Raw genomic sequence first — 17,675 nt, 5'->3', positions numbered from 1 at the left:
ACTCAAAGAAGCAGGTCCATGCTGAACTCTCTCTCTCTCTCTGACATCTCTCCTGCAAGACCCTGTATTTGATTTTACCTTTTGTGCCAAGGTTGTTTAAGGGGATTGTTGCAAGTATTTGGCACAGCATCATTAAGTTGGGATGATCTGTTTGGTTTTTGGATAAGTTAAGTTATTCAGTATTCTGTTCTCTTTTGTTTGTGTTTCTTTGGGTAAACTCGTAAATAAGTTACGTGTTGTTCAAAACTAAGTGGTTAGGCCAGCTGCATCACTCCTAGAATATCCACTTACATCTGTTTAAAACAACTAGCAAAGTTAGGGTCAGGGCTACTTTCATGTAATGCTTTGAAGGGGGTCTGGCCTTGTCCATAACATATCAATGTTGTACTAAACTTACCACATATTTCCCCAATTGACTTGTCAAAATTGCCCTGAAGTATGTTTAGGTTCTCTTCACCACTCCCATCTAGTTCTGTGTTGGCAGCAAACTAGGAAATATTGCACTCAATTTCTTTATCTAAATGATTGATATGTGTTGTGAATAGCTGGGACTCATGCACTGACTTGTGCAGTACCACACTTGCCATTGTGGTATTCAACGATGTATTCCTAATCTGTTCTCAGTATACTAACTAATTCTCAATCCATGCCAATATATTATCCCAAATCCAATGTACTTTCATTTTGTCCAATAACCGTGTATGTGGAACTTTATTTTAAAATTCTAATACTCCACATTCACTGTTGTTCTTTTATCTATTCAACCAGTTACATCCTGAAAAAAAACCCAGTAAGTTTGTCAAACACAGTTATCTTTTCATAAAACCATTAATGGGAGCTAAGAAATGGAAAGGAAATGAAGATGATGAATAAAGAGACGAACAGGGGGAAGAGGAGAGATGGCAGAGGGGAAACAAGAAGTAGGATAAGGATTAAAAAGATGAAATGGACTTAATAAACATTACTAAAACATATTATTTGGTCCATATCATAACACTGTTCATAGATGGTTGCCAAACACAAACTGGTTATGTCTTTCCTAATACTTCACTGGTTGTAGGTTCATTTTACATTCTGAGATCATGAAGCAGCAGGTAAGTGCAATTCCCTCTTTCATTGCAGGAGAACCACGATAGCTCAAAAAGAGAAAGGATAAGGATCTATTTTTTAGATTAGATTAGATTACTTACAGTGTGGAAACAGGCCCTTCGGCCAACAAGTCCACACCGACCCGCCGAAGCGCAACCCATCCAGACCCATTCTCCTAATAGCTCAGTCCACCTTCATACTCTGAGCTAAAATAAACCTTCTCTTTCTTCATTTTCCTTCTTCAAAGGGTGATAAAAATGGATAATTAAAAAAGACTGGCTGCTTGAGTATCTAATCAAGAAATTAAGGTGTTGGCCAGGAAATTCAGGAAGGTACAAAGTCATCAGGCATCCAGGTCTTGTAGTTATATTTTAATAAAGTACATGTAGATAGAATCTGTATTAAATGTTGACGTGAGAACAATAATGGGAAAAAGGCTGAGACAATAAGTGTAACAAACCACATCACAATGGAGTCAATGATGTGGACAAAATCTATGTATGTGAGATTTCTAATATATGACATTGTCAAATAGTATAAGCAGCAAATGATAGACATAACTGAGCAATCCTACAACCAATGGATCATATCTAAACGCCACAGTCCTATCACATGCAGTCATCAATGGTGGTGGACGATTGCATAAATCCCTGTAAGAGGCAGCTCCATAAATATCTCCATCCTTACTGATGGAAGACACCAACACATTAATGCAAAAGATAAGGCTGAAGCCTTTGCAGCAAACTTGAGCCAGAAATACCATCGCCAGTCAATTCAATTCACTCCACATGTTATGAAGAAACAATTGTAGGCAGTGAATCTGTAAAGGCTATAGGCCCTGACAACATTCCGACTTGTGCTCCAGAACTCATCGCTCCCCTTGCCAAGCCCTTCCAGGACAGTTACAACACTGGCATCTACCTGACAATGTGGAACATTTCCCTGATACATCCTGTACCCAAAAGGCAGGACAAATCCCAACCAGCCAATCAGTGCCCCATCAATCATCAGTAAAGTGATTAAAAGGAGTCATCAGTGATATTAAACAGCATTTGCTCAGTGCTAACCTGTTGACTGTCACCCAGTTTGGTTTCTGCCAAGGCTGCCCAGTTCCTGACCTCATTACAGTCTTGGTTCAAACATAGCAAAAAGAGCTGAATTCCAGAGATGTGGCGAGAGTTACAGCCCTTGACATCAAGGCTACATTTCACTGAGTGTGGCATGAAGGAGCCCTAGCAAAACTGGATCACAGAAATCAAGGGGCAAACTCTCTGCTGGCTGTGGTCATACCTGACACTTATGAAGATGGTTGTGTTTGTTAGAGATCAGTAATTTCAACTCCAGGGCAACTCTGCAGGAGGTCCCCAAGCTAGTGTCCAACGCACAACCAGCTTAAGCTGCTTCATTAGTGATATTCCCTCTATCGTAAGGTCAGAAGTGGGATATTTGCTGATTATTGGATAATGTTTGGCACCATTCATGACTGCTCAGATAGTGAAAGAAGTCATGTTCAAATGCAACAAGGTTTGGACAATTTCCAGGCTTGGGCTGACAAATGGCAAGAAATGACCATCTCCATTAAGAGACACAATCCAACCACTGCCCATTGACGTTCAATGGTATAACCATCACTGAATCCCTCAGTATCAATATCCTGGACTTTACCATTGACCAGAAACTCAACTGGACACATCGTATAAATACTTTGACTACGACAGCAGGTCAAAGGCGAGGAAGACTGCAGCGAATAACTCATCTGCTGACTCCCAAAGCATAATGATGTGGAGGTGCCAGTGTTGGAATGGGGTGGACAAAGTCAGAAGTCATATGACAACAGGTTATTGTCCAACAGGTTTATTTGGAATCACACGCTTTCATAGCCCTGCTCCTTTGTCAGGCAGCTTCATGTGACCAAGGAGCAGCGCTGTAAACCTGTTAGACTCGAACCTGGTGCCGTGTGACTGCTGAATTTGTACAAAGCACAAGTTAAGAATGCGATGAATACTCCTCACTTTCCTGGATTGATGCAGCTCCAACAACACTCAGAGCATCCTACTCAGACCCAACCCTATCCCTTTAACCTTGCATTTCCAATGACTAATCTACCTAGCCTACACACCATGGGCAATTTAGCATGGCAAATCAATTTAATCTGCACATCTTTGGACTGTGGGAGGAAACGCACACAGATAGGAATTCTAATTCACACAGATACAAGGAGAATGAGCAAATTCCTCAGACAGTTGCCAGAGGCTGGAATCAAACTCAGGTCTCTGTGCTGTGAGTCAGCATTGCTAACCACTGAACTACCTTCTTTTACTGCTGTTGGGTCAAAATTCTGGAAATCCCCCCCTAAGGTGTGTCTACCTACAGCACATGGACTACAACTGTTCAAGGTAGCTCAAGACCATGTTTCGGCAAAATTTTACAACTTTGCTCCTGGTCTCACCCACTTGATTAGAAACTTTTCTCCAAATATTCCATCTGTAATGTTCTTCTCATATATTTAATTGATCAAAGCCTTTTGTATTTTCTTTCCATCCTCTTTATAGGTTTCCTTCTCACTTATCTTTGCGACATCAGTATTTCACTTGATCCTTTCATCTATGTCATTGATAAAGATTGTACACAGCTGAGGCTGAAGTACTGATGTTGCAAAACACTGCTACGTATTTTCATTAATCAATTAATCCATTAATTAAAATGTCAGAAGGCGTAATGTAGTCTAATAATCTCTTGCATGGAACAACATAAAATGCTTTCCAAACTCTGGAGAACTGAAGCCTTTTAGACTCCTATCCCAGCTGCAGCACACTCACACTCACTGCCTCTCCACTTGCTTATCATACTTCTAAGCTGTCCTCTAAGGTGCAAACAATGTCAATGCCTGAACTGGTGGCTGCAAGTGGGAAATCAAGTGATTATACAATTGTTCAGTTAGCGTGTCACTCCACATTGGAGTGAAGTATATTTGCTTCAGATTATCTACTCTGACAATTGTTACATTCAGTATGGCATATGACTATCATAACTGCCAGCAGTAGGAGCAGTGAACTCAAATACAATCTACAGTATCAAGCCTGGCATATTCCCTACTCTACCATTACCATGAACTGGGGATCAACAATACTTCAATGAAGAGTGAAAGAAAGTATACCAGGCATAGCAAAATGTGTCAAACTGGTAAAGGTTACAACATGGAATGACTTGTGTACAAACAGCATTAACAGCATGTAATAGACAGAGCTAAATGATTCCACAAGCAGCTGCAGTCCTGCCACATCCAGTCATGAATATTGGTGAGCAGTTGAACAAATCACCTAGAGGAGCAGGTTCTACAAGTATTCCCATCCCCAATCTTAGGAGAAGCCAACACATCAGTGCAAAAAATAAGACTGACGTATTTGCAATGATTGTCAGCCAGAAGTGCTGTGTGGATGATCCTATGGAGGTTCCCAGCATCATAGATGCTAGTCTAGTCAATTCATTCCATGCAATAACAAGAAATAACTGAAGGCACTGGATTCTGCAAAAGTATGACCCCTGATCATATTCCAGCAGTACTGAAGACTTGTTCTCTAGAACTAGTGGTGCCTTTAGTCAAATTTGCAATAAAGCTACAAACACTAACATCTTCTTGACAATGCAGAACATTGCCTAGGCATATCATGCACACAGAAAGCAGAAAAAAACTAATCCGGTCAATTATCACCTCATTAGTCTACTCTTGATCATTAGCAAAGTGATGGAAGAGATTATCAACAGTGCTATCAAGTAGCACTTGCTTAGCAATAATATATTCATCTATCTCTTGACCTCATTACAGCTTTGGCTCAAACGTGAAGAAAACAACTGAATTCCAGAGGTGAGAAGAGACGGACGGTCTTTGAGATCAGGATGCATTTGACCGAGTGGAACCCAAGCAGAACTTGACTCAGAGAATTAGGGAAATTTATGCTGTTAATGCTGTTTGTACACAAGTCATTCCATGTTGTAACCTTTACCAGTTTGACACATTTTGCTATGCCTGGTATACTTTCTTTCACTCTTCAATGGTTGGAGCCATGCGGCTGTGGTTGTTGGAGGTTAGTCACCATAATTCCAGAACATCTCTGCAAGAATGTTCTTGCAGTGTAATGTAGTGTCTAGGCCTAACCAGCTTCAGCTGTTTCATCAATGACATTCCCTCCACCATAAGGTCATAAATGGGGGGATGCTCGCTTATGAATGTGTAAAGACTGAATCTTTAAATTTAACTTTATCTTAGATTGTTGTCTGAAATGCAAAAGGGCTGTTCTGAAACCAAGGATTATGGAAGTGGCTGCTGCACTTTTAAAAAGCAAATTACTGAAACTCATTGGAATTATGTTTCCATTACTGTTTTGTTCAAGCAGTGGAAAAAGCTGTTAGTAGACAGGATGCTACTAAGTGTATCCCATGTAAGATTCAGCCAGCAACAAGTTGCTGATTGGTTTGTGGATGTTCAATGTCATCAATCTGACAACAATTATCTGATGAGCTTCTAGACAGCTGAACAGAATGTGGGTGTGAATGACGCTGACTGTTGAAAGGACAAATGGTGTTTGTTCTGTCTCTCTCCTATCAATTATCTAAAGCCTGAAGAAAGCCATATTTTCTCTCATAAGTTCTCAAAACCCATTGCTTTTAACCAAGAAGTCCAAAGTGTCATAGTTTGTGAACCAATCATTCTGTGAACTCTTCTGTGAAGAAGTGGTGGAGAACACATCAAACCCTGAGGAACAATGCTATTAAACTATTTCACCTGTTTTTGTTCCCACCAATATTGTTTTGGCTCTGTAGCCAGGTTTTAGAATGGCATTAGAGTTTTAAATACAAGAGTTGCACAATAACAGTTCATAATTGTTGACCTGTGGTTAGAAGCCATTTATCTCCAATACATAGCCATTCTTGTTAAGTACATAAGCCTGGAATGTGTTAACCTGAGCTTTGCCAGGAGGTAGATTGAGGACTTTGTGTACTTTGATAATTTTTAAAACTTTTGCAGTGATACTAAAAACAGGATTGATTTCCAGAGTGTTACCCCAATGAGACATAACAATTACACAATGTTCGCCATCATTACAACTCAGGCATTGAAGCATTCTATGTTCAAACTCAGAAAGACCTGGACAATGTCCAGACATGGGCTGTTAAGCCGCAAGTAACATTTATGCCACGCAAATGCCAGGCAATAAATAACAAGAGAGAATCTAAACATCATCCCTTAAATCTCAATGGCATTATCATTGCTAAATTAGCCACTATTAACATTTGAGGGGTTACCATTTACCAGAAAGTGAATTGGATCAATCATACAAATTCTGTAGCTTTAACAGTGGGTCAGAGGCTAGGAATACTGCAATGTGTCACTAATTTCCTGACTCTCCAAAGTCTGTGCACCACTAATAAGGTACAATTCAGGAGTGTGATGGAAGACTCCCCACTTGCTGGATGCATGCAGCTGCAACAACAATGAAGAAGCTCAAAACCATTCAGGATAAAGCAGCCTGCTGGATTGACACCATAACATCAAATATTCACTCCTGTACCACCAACGCACAGTCGCAGTGCTGTATATTATTGACAAGCTGCATGCAGAATCTCACCAAGGCTTCTTAGACAGCATCTTCCATATCCATGACCACTACAACCTAGGAGGACAAGAGCTGCAGATGCAAACTGTGACATCTGCAATTTCCCCTCTAATCCACTCACCAGCCTGAAGTGTAAATAGCTTCAGCATTGCTACGTTGAAATCCTCATCCCCATAAATACACCAAATTCTGTGGTTCAAGGCAGCAGCTCACCATAACCTTATCAATAGCAACTAAGGATGGGCAATAAATATTGACCCAGCCAGCAACTACCACAATCTATGAATGAACAAAAAAAATGCATAAATCATAGCAATTTAAATTAAAAAAACAGATTTTGGTTTGATTACAGACCTTGATTAAAGACAAAACAAACTTTAAAATGTTACTAAATTTTAGAATGCATTCAAAGATTACACTAGCATTATGAATCTGCATTTTAACAAGGGGTGGCACGGTGGCTCAGTGGTTAGCACTGCTGCCACACGGCACCAGGGTCCTGGGTTCGATTCCCACCTGTCTGTGTGGAGTTTGCTCATTCTCCCTGTGTCTGCGTGGGTTTCCTCCGGGTGCTCCGGTTTCCTCCCACAATCCAAAAAATGTGCAGGTCAGGTGAATTGGCCATGCTAAATTGCCCACAGTGTTAGTCAGGGGTAAATATAGGGTAAGGGAATGGGTTTGGGTGGGTTTCTCTGCAGAGGGGTGGTGTGGACTTGTTGGGTTGAAGGGCCTGTTTCCACACTGTAGAGAATCTAGTCTAATCTAAACTCGTCACATTCATCAGATTTTCCATATTCATTTAAACACTTGTAGGTGGCAGTTTCTTACCTTTGAGATCAAGCAAAACCCTTAATAAATCAGTTTGCAACTTGGATAAAGTATGATTTGCAAAGTCTGTTCATTATATGAATGGCTGGGCAAATTCATTTAAGATCAATAACTTGTGCTTAAAAAAAATCAAATGTGCACATTCTAAGAAAATATTTACAGGCCAAAAAGCATCATGTCATTTATAAATATTAGAACTGCTTTTTGACACAAAGTTTTAACTCTTCTCTGGCCACAGGGAAGTGCCAGTGGATGGGAGGGCAGCTAATGTGGTTCCACTTTTCAAGAAGGGCGGTAGAGATTAACCAAATTACAGAATGGTGAGTTTCACATCAGCAGTAGGGAAACTATTGGAGAAAATTCTGAAGGAGCGAAGTGATACCCACTTTGAAAGGCATAGGTTAATTAGCGATAGTCAGCATAGCTTTCTCTGAGGGAGGTTATACCTAACAAATTCGTTAGAACATTTTGAAAATGTGATCAAGTGTGTGGATGAGGAAAGTTCAGTTAATGAGCTTATATGGATTTTAGCAAAGCTTTTTGACAAGGTCCCACATGGGAGACTAATTGAAAGGTTAAAGTACATGGAATGGAGGGAAACTTGACGAGATGGATCAGAAACTGGCTTAGTGATAGGATACAAGGAGTAATGTAGAAAGCTGTTTGAATGACTGGAGGCTGGTGTCCAGAGGTGTACAACAAGGATCAACAATGTGACCATTATTGTTTGTATCGATGAAAGTGCAGGGGGAATGTTAAGCAAATTTACAGACACCAAGATGGGCAAAGTGGTTAATAGTGAAGATGATGATTGTAGGTTACAGGAGGATATAAATAGCTCAGGCCTGTGGTAGATGATATTTAATCCTGATAAGTGTAAGGTGATACACTGAAGGAATATTTAATGAATGGCCTTATGTTGCTTAGAGGCATTTTCAAGTAGATATTTCCGGGCATGTCAGAACCTCTGCTTTTACAACCCCTTTTTGAAACTAGTCGAGAGTTTGGTGCTGGAAAAGCACAGCAGGTCAGGCAGCATGTGAATCGACATTTCTAGCATAAGCCCTTCATCAGGGTAGCTTAGAGGAACAGAGGGATCTTGAGGTTGTTATTCACTGATCCCTGAAGTCAGCAAAACATGTGTTGTAGCATAGTGTATAAGGACAAGGACATAATGTTGAAGTTTTACAGAATATTGTTTAGGCCCAAAGTGGAGTACTGTCTGCAGTCCTGGTCATCTCAGTACTGGAAGGATGTGATAGCACTAGCGAGGTGTGATGACACTGCTCCTTTTACAAGGTTATGTTGTCCTTGCTGATTCAAAAGGAAAAAAAGTGAGGACTGCAGATGCCGGAGATCAGTCAAGAGTGTGGTGCTGGAAATGCACAACAGGTCAGGCAGCATCCAATGCCTCATATTCAGCCTTGACACCCTGCAACCACGTGGGATAATTGTGGATTTCAAGTTTTCTCATTTCCCCTCCCCCCCCCACATTATCCCAGTCCCAAGCCTCCAACTCGGCACCACCCTCCTGACCTGTCCATCACCTTTCCCATCTATCCACTCCACCCCCCTCTCTGACCTTTAACCTTCTCCCTCACCTTCATCTACTTCCCACACACTCAGCTACCTTCTCCCCAACTCCACCACCCTCCCATCTATCTCTCAGCCTCCCAGCCCATCCCCCTCATTCCTGATGAAGGGCTTATGCTAGAAATGTCGATTCACATGCTGCCTGACCTGCTGTGCTTTTCCAGCACCACACTCTCGACTAGTTTCAAAAGGGGTTGTAAATGGCAGAGATTCTGACATGTCTGGAAATATCTACTTGAAAATGCCTCTAAGCTTTTTAAAGACATTTGTATAATGAAAGGGGAGTGGCCAGTTCTCAATGTTCAGAATTTTTTTATGGATTGGTGTTAGCAAGCAGTCTGTTTGCAGCTGCTGGTCAAGTTTAGCTAGGAACCCAGAGAAGCTGCTGGACCCAAAGAAACAGCTTCATGCTGATCCACTCTCTCTCTCTGCAATTTCTTTCCTCTAAGAACCTTTGTTTGATTTTACCTTTTTTTTGGCAAGGTGTTGTTTATGGGGATGTTGCAAGTATTTGGAACAGCATAATTAAGTCGCGGATAGAGTCAAATGACTTTCGAATAGTTATGTTATCCTAAATTCAGTTTTCTTTTGTTCATGTGTAAATAAATTCTGTTAGTTTTAAAACTGAGTAGTTGGGCCAGCTGCATCACTCCTGGAATACCCATCTACACCTACTTAAAGCAACTACAAAAGTTAGGGTCTGGACTATCTGCTTGAAATGTTTTAAAGGGGCCTAAGCCCTGGTCCATAACAAGGGGTACAGAGGAGGTTCACCAGGATGTTGTCTGGGATGGAGAAACTAGAGACATTTTAACGAGCAGAGAAGACAGAGGAGGGACATTATTGAGGTGCATAAGATTATGAAGGTTATGAACAGGGTGAATAGAGAGCAGCTGTTTCCCTTGGTTGAGGAATCAATCATGACAAGGCATAGTTTTAAGGTAAGGGGCAAGAAATTCAGGAAACAACATTTTCACTCAGAGCGGGGTGGGAATCTGGAAGATACTATCCGGGAAAGTAGTGGAGGCTGAAAACTTTACAACCTTTTAAAAAAAACGGAATGAGAACTTCAAATATCATAACATTCAAGGATATGGGACAAGTACATGAAATTAGGATTAGCACACCTTTAGTGGTAATTATGCTGGTTCAGACTCGATGGGCTGAAGGGCCGTTTTGCATTCTGTGAATCTATAAAACTATGTACTAAGGAGATGATAGGTTGACAGCCTTACATGTGGAATGAACATCCTGAGGATGAAGTGGATGTGAGTGCAATTTACAATGTTTAAAAGGCATTTGGATAAGTACATGAATAGGAAAGGTTTGGAGGAACATGGGCCAGGAGCAGGCAGGTGGGATAAAGTAAGTTTGGGATCATGTTCAGAATGGATTGGTTGGATCAAAAGTGCCTGTTTCCATGTTACATCCCTCTTTGACTGAATTTTGGCCTGCAATTTTATAAGCCAGTTAAGCATCTAAATTTTCATTTTCAATCACCTAATATTACATTGCTTTATAATGCTAAATAGTGGTGATATGTGTCTTTAATAAAAGTGAAATACTTTTCTGGGGGTACATGTACTTAACAGATGTAGGTGATGATCAACCTTACTGTCATTTGCATTATTACTGAAAGTCTCAATCCTCTAATATTCTGGAAGCATTTGTGTTCGTGCCAGAAGTAAAATACTATTTATTAGGGGATTAGCTCTGAATGCATTGCCATAGATGTTGCGGACAGTATCACTTTAGCTGTTGCTTTTGATCTACAGTGCCAGTCTGTCTACTATTCATTTAAATTTATAACCTAGTCCAGCCTGAATACCCATAGAAGCAACTTCTGAGATGCAATTTTTGTTCTGAAGAGAAAAGGCCTACACCATCAATGTCTGGGAGATAATTTGAAGGCAGAGTTCATTTGCATGATCCATTAAACTAGTAACCTAGCAACATCTAAGTTCATTTGCTCCATTAAACATTTGTAAAAGTACCATTGCAAGTATAACACTTTCTTTTTAAATTTTCCCTACAATATAACTGATACAATATCAGATTCAGTGATAGCTTGAATGGTAACGCATTAATGCAATTCAGTATTCTAGTTGTTAAAAACCACTTTTGTAAGTCACATGATAGTATGGGCACAACTTGTTGAGGTACAGTGACCATACTGTATATGGTGGTCAATGTGTCAATAATTGTTGCACAAGTGGTATTTTTAACTTGTCACACAAAAGGAAACGTGATGAAATAGTTACTAGAATGTAACAATGTCCTTGGACACGGAAAATATCAAGCACAGTCTTGCACCATGGTTCAGAAGCAATCTTGTGTGGAAGGAAAGTTTCTCTCAGTTATTGAGGTTGATGGAATTGATATGGTTTGACTTGATTAGCTAACTGAGTTCAATATTAATGCTAGACCAATTTATGGATTCACACCAGTCTTGTTTTTTTTCTGTTCATGTTCATGTGACCTGAATCTGTATGATATAGCATGGCTTGGTGTAGACCGTGTGGAATTACAACTGGCTTGCTCTCGAATATTCCATTCACAGAGAGCCTTAGTTCATCTCCAAATGATCAGTACGAACATAACATTTCAGGAACTTGTTGGATGTGTTCAGGCCACCTGTTATCTTTTTTGAGTGGTACTAGCTGGTGTAGCTTGATGTAGCTTGCTGAATCTGATCTGTCTCACCATGTCAGAAAATGTAAGAAAAATTGACGTTAATGTTATATTCTAATTCATTTTGATAATATTCACTTGTATTTGTGAAGGAATGTCTTTGTTCACCAGTTGAGTGCATCAACATGGTCATCTGGGGAGCTGGTGGGTATTGTATTCTATACTGCACCCTCGAATCTTCATAAGCAGACATTGTTGAAATGGAGGCACACTCAAGTGAGGTTGTTGACAGTCATTTATAATAGCTTGTGGTTGGTATGAACAGCAAAATGCTTACTGGAAAGGTAAACAATTGCATCCTGAAAGCTAGAGCAAGAGTTTCTCTTTAAATGCTGGAGGAGCATGAGCTGTCATTAGGACATTAGATTCAAAAGCAATAGGCTTGCCATTCTGTAGTGGACATGCTCTAAGGCCTAAAACAAAAACAGAAAATGCTGGGGAAACTCAGGTCTGGCAGCATCTATAGTGAGTAAGACAAGAGTTAATGCTGAATCCAGTGACCCTTCATCATTTTGTTTTTACTATATGTTTCAAGGTCTGTCTGGGATCCATTTATCTTCAAATGTGGTGAGCTTGGTGGGATCATAATACTTAAGTTTACACTTACTGCTTAATAGAGCACATTTGAGAGATTGTTGAATATGCTGGTGACTTTCTCCCACCTTGTGTTTTTTTAGAAGAACACCTCAAAAAGATACATTGGTTGCAAAATTTGGATTATATGCGGATAAAAAGTTAAGTGAGAAACATTTGTAAGTCATCTTTTATTTTGGTAGGATCAGGTCAAATACCTGTTGACAAATAGAACTGAAGAAGTTGATTTCGCTCATCGTGATTTGACACATTTTATTGTTGAAAAAATACAACATTTCCCTCCTCATGACATGAGCTGATGAGGTATCATAGAATCCCTGCAGTGTGGAAACAGTCCACACCAACCCTCCAAAGAGTATCCCATCCAGACCAGTTCCCCCACCCTATTACTCTACATTTACCCTGGCTAATCTATCTTCCTATAGTAACCTTGCAGATATGCCGTTTGGCCCAGGGGACCTATCTATCATCAAACGTCAACCTGTTCTCGCATATCAGTCTGTTTTAAGCTATCCTCAAAAAATCAAGGTCCTCTCACGAGTGAATACTGAAGCCACCTCCAACTCCAGCACAAGTTCCCTCCACTATCCCTGATTGGCCTTAACCTCACTCTGGCCATCCTCTTGTTCCTCACGTAAGTGTAGAATCCCTTAGGGTTATCCTTAATACGACCCGCTAAAGCATTCTCATATGCCCTTCTAGCTCTCCTAAATCCATTCTTCAGTTCCTTCTTGGCTACCTTGTAACCTTCTAAAGTACTGTCTGATTCTTGCTTCCTCAACCTTAAGTAAGCTTCCTTCTTTCTCCTGACTAGATGTTCCACATCCCTTATCACCCAAGATTCCTTCACCCTACCATCCTTTCCTTGCCTCAGTGGAACAAACCTATCCAATACCATCAGCAAGTGCTCCCTAAACAACCCCACATTTCTGTCGTGCATTTCCATGAGAACATGTGTTCCCAATTTAGGTGCCCCAGTTCCTGCCTAATAGCATTGTAATTCCCCTTCCCCCACTTATATACTTTCTCATACCATCTGCTCCTATATCTTTCTACGAGTATAGTAAAGGTCAGGGAGTTATATCATGCTCATGTTTACTTCTTCCTAGAACACAATGTCATCTGCGACACAGATATGATGTACTAGATTCTTAATGATATGAGGTATTTGTTCTTAGAATACATCTGATGATGGATAATACAAATAGAAATCTGAGTGAACAATAGCTAGATTAGATTACTTTCAGTGTGGAACCAGGCCCTTCAGCCCAACAAGTCCACACCGACCCTCCAAAAAGCAACCCACCCAGACCAATTCCCCAACATTAACTCCTTCACCTAACATTACTGGCAATTTAGTATGGCCAATTCACCTAAATTGCACATTTTTGGACTGTGGGAGGAAACCGGGACACCCGGAGGAAACTCACGCAGACGCGGGGAGAATGTGCAAACTCCACACAGACAGATGCCTGAGGCAGGAATTGAACCCGGGTCTCTGGCACTGTGAGGCAGCAGTGTTAACCGCTGTGCCACCATGCTGCCCATTGAAGACTGCTCTAAAAGTTATCAGTTCCTGTTACTCTGGGAAATATGTTTGGACAAATATCTATTCTTGACATTAAGCTTGGAAAAATGCTTGCTCTCTGAAAACTTGGGATTATGCTCTTCTCGGGTAGGATTCTTATCTGAACATCTTTTTGGTGCAATATTCCATCATCTTACAGCTAAATAGAAATGTACAAGTGATGGTTAGTTAGGTAACGAATAGACTTGAAAAGCTAAAATCTTTGGATTTCATGGATCACAAGGTTTCAAGAGTTCATCCTGAGGATCTATAATTAGCATATAATGCACAGGATGGTAGACTGTTATAAGGTTTAGAACATAGAACATAGAACAATACAGCACAGAACAGGCCCTTTGGCCCACGATGTTGTGCCGAACATTTGTCCCAGCTTAAGCACCTATCCATGTACCTATCCAATTGCCGCTTAAAGGTCACCAATGATTCTGACTCTGCCACTCCCACAGGCAGCGTATTCCATGCCCCCACCACTCTCTGGGTAAAGAACCTGCCCCTGACATCCCCTCTATACCTTCCACCCTTCACCTTAAATTTATGCCCCCTTGTAACACTCTGTTGTGCCAGTGGAAAAAGTCTCTGACTGTCTACTCTATCTATTCCCCTGATCATCTTATAAACCTCTATCAAGTCACCCCTCATCCTTCGCCGTTCCAATGAGAAAAGGCCTAGCACTCTCAACCTATCCTCGTACGACCTATTCTCCATTCCAGGCAACATCCTGGTAAATCTCCTCTGCATCCTCTCCAAAGCTTCCACATCTTTCCTAAAATGAGGCGACCAGAACTGTACACAGTACTCCAAATGTGGCCTTACCAAGGTCCTACTAACTGCAACATCACCTCACGACTCTTGAATTCAATCCCTCTGCTAATGAACGCTAATACACCATAGGCCTTCTTACAAGATCTATCCACCTGAGTGGCAACTTTCAAAGATCTATGAACATAGACTCCAAGATCCCTCTGCTCCTCCACCTTACTAAGAACCCTACCGTTAACCCTGTATTCTGCATTCTTATTTGTCCTTCCAAAATGGACAACCTCACACTTGACAGGGTTGAAATCCATCTGCCAATCCTCAGCCCAGCTCTGCATCATATCTAAGTCCCTTTTCAGCCGACAACAGCCCTCCTCACTATCCACAACTCCACCAATCTTCGTATCGTCTGCAAATTTTACTGACCCACCCTTTGATTACCTCTTCCAAGTCATCAATAAACATTATAAACAGCAGAGGACCCAGAACTGAACCCTGCGGAACTCCACTTGTAACTGGACTCCAGGCTGAATATTTACCATCTACCACCACTCTCTGACTTTGACCGGTTAGCCAGTTCTCTATCCAACTGGCCAAACTTCCCACTATCCCATGCCTTCTGACTTTGCGCATACCATGGGGAATCTTATCAAATGCCTTAATAAAATCCATGTACACTACATCCACTGCTCTACCCTCATCCACATGCTTGGTCAGCTCCTCAAAGAATTCAATAAGACTGGTAAGGCAAGACCCACCCCTCACAAATCTGTGCTGGCTGTCCCTAATCAAGCAGTGTCTTTCCAGATACTCATAAATCCTATCCTTCAGTACCCTTTCCATTACTTTGCCTACCACCAAAGTAAGACTAACTGGCCTGTAATTCCCAGGGTTATCCCTATTCCCTTTTTTGAACAGGGGCACAACATTCGCCACTCTCCAGTCCCCTGGCACCACCGTCATTGATAGTGAAGATGAAAAGATCATTGCCAATGGTTCTGCAATTTCCTCTCCTGCTTCCCATATAATCCTAGGATATATTCCGTCAGGCCCGGGGGACTTGTCTATCCTCAAATTTTTCAAAATACCCAACACATCTTCCTTCCTAACAAGTATCTCCTCTAGCTTACCAGTCTGTTTCATACTCTCCTCAACAATACGGTCCCTCTCATTTGTAAATACTGAAGAAAAGTACTCATTCAAGACCTCTCCTATCTCTTCCGACTCAATACACAGTCTCCCACTACTGTCCTTGTTCGGACCTACCCTCATTCTCGTCATTCTCAGGTTTCTCACATACGCATAAAAGGGCTTGGGGTTATCCTTGATCCTATCCACCAAAGATTTTTCATGCCCTCTCTTAGCCCTTCTAATCTCTTTCTTCAGCTTCCTCCTGGCTATCCTGTATTCCTCCAACGCTCTTTCTGAACCTTGTTTCCTCAACCTTATGTCAGCCTCCTTCTTCCTCCTTACAAGATATTCAACCTCCCTTGTCAACCAAGGTTCCCTCACATGACCATTTTTTTCCTGCCTGACAGGTATATACATATCAAGGACACGTTGTATATATTCCTTGAAAAAGTTCCACATTTCAACGACATCCTTCCCTGACAGCCTGTGCTCCCAATTTATGCTCCTCAGATACTGTCTTGCAGCATCATATTTACCTTTCCCCCAATTGTAAAACCTGCCCTGTTGCACGCACCTATCTCTCTCCAAGGTGAAAGTCACAGAATTGTGGCCATCATCACCAAAGTGCTTACCCACCAACAAGCCCATCACTTGTTTGAGGTTATCTTGTATGGACTGCACCAAACTGTACCAATTTCCACAGAACATCTTACACCAGTGCCAATGTTATGGTATAGTGCCCATTTTCTATTTCTTTTATAGCATTTCACTTGGGGATGGAGGTAAAGGCTTCAGTTTTTCTAACAGCAGCTATGCTGGGTGTCAAGGTTACTACAAACACTGTGTGGCCTGCAGGTTGCAATATTGTAGTTATCTTTTGGACTTTGTTGACATACTTATTCGGCATGGACAGAACTTTGGAAGCCTCTTCAACAGAGTTGTTGTTGGTTCACATGCTGTTGTGAAACTGTGTTTTAGTTTGAGTTTTTCTGGGTGATTGGAATTCCTATACATTTTAGTTCAGTGCCCGATTGTGGCATATAGTTTACATATGTCATAAAATGCTGGCCACTGTCTTGGTGAGTGAAACATGTCTCATTCAAGAACTAGATTTTCCACTGAACCTGTTGATGACTGAAACTTTTCTTCTGGAGTCAAGCACTTGTATATGCTGCTGGCAAGGTACATCTGCTTCAGACTTGTACCCTTGTACTTGAAGAGTCTCAATATTATTTTAGTTCATGGTTGCTCAGAAGTGTTACATAAGGATTTAATGTAGGTAAAATTTGATAAGCTTTTCAGCTAGGTAAGCGTTGGTAAATTCACACCCTCGTCCTATGTCTTGACAACTGCTCACAATGTGCTCGAATGTTTCACCTGATTTGTGGTGGCGTGGCATGATCTGTGTAGCCTGAAACTGATTCAAACTTTAAGTTGATCTTCCAAAATCTGGAGGTGAGGTGCATACCTTTGTACCAGATTGTAAAATATTGTAGTCTTAAAGGTATTGGCACATCTAGTCTGGAATCTGTTCCATATTGTAAATCTATTCAGCTGTAAGCCCTTTACTTTTTGAGTGGTCAGTTTTTTGGAGATTGTTAGCTGCTCTGAAACTATTTTTAGGTTGGTATGCATGTAAAGTGCAAAAGTTAATTATATTCCTACTCACATTAATGTTCCCAGAGATGTTTACATTTTGCACCATATTTCTGTGCATTACCTTTAACAAAATTATCTCAAATCTTAAAATAACAGAAGACCGGAGTACTTTGTTAATATTAGTTCTGACT

General features: G+C 40.9%; 1 protein-coding gene across 17 annotated transcripts in view; it reads right to left on the bottom strand.

Moving 5' to 3' along the window:
* The window catches only part of LOC140481497 (protocadherin Fat 3-like), a 792,082-nt gene that overhangs the window by 52,998 nt on the left and 721,409 nt on the right, over positions 1-17,675 (bottom strand). The window lies entirely within an intron of this gene.

The sequence above is a fragment of the Chiloscyllium punctatum genome, chromosome 9 (assembly GCF_047496795.1).
Source record: "Chiloscyllium punctatum isolate Juve2018m chromosome 9, sChiPun1.3, whole genome shotgun sequence".
Classification (NCBI taxonomy): domain Eukaryota; kingdom Metazoa; phylum Chordata; class Chondrichthyes; order Orectolobiformes; family Hemiscylliidae; genus Chiloscyllium; species Chiloscyllium punctatum.
The sequence above is the reverse complement of the archived record's forward strand: the minus strand, read 5'-3'. Positions and strand labels throughout refer to the sequence as shown.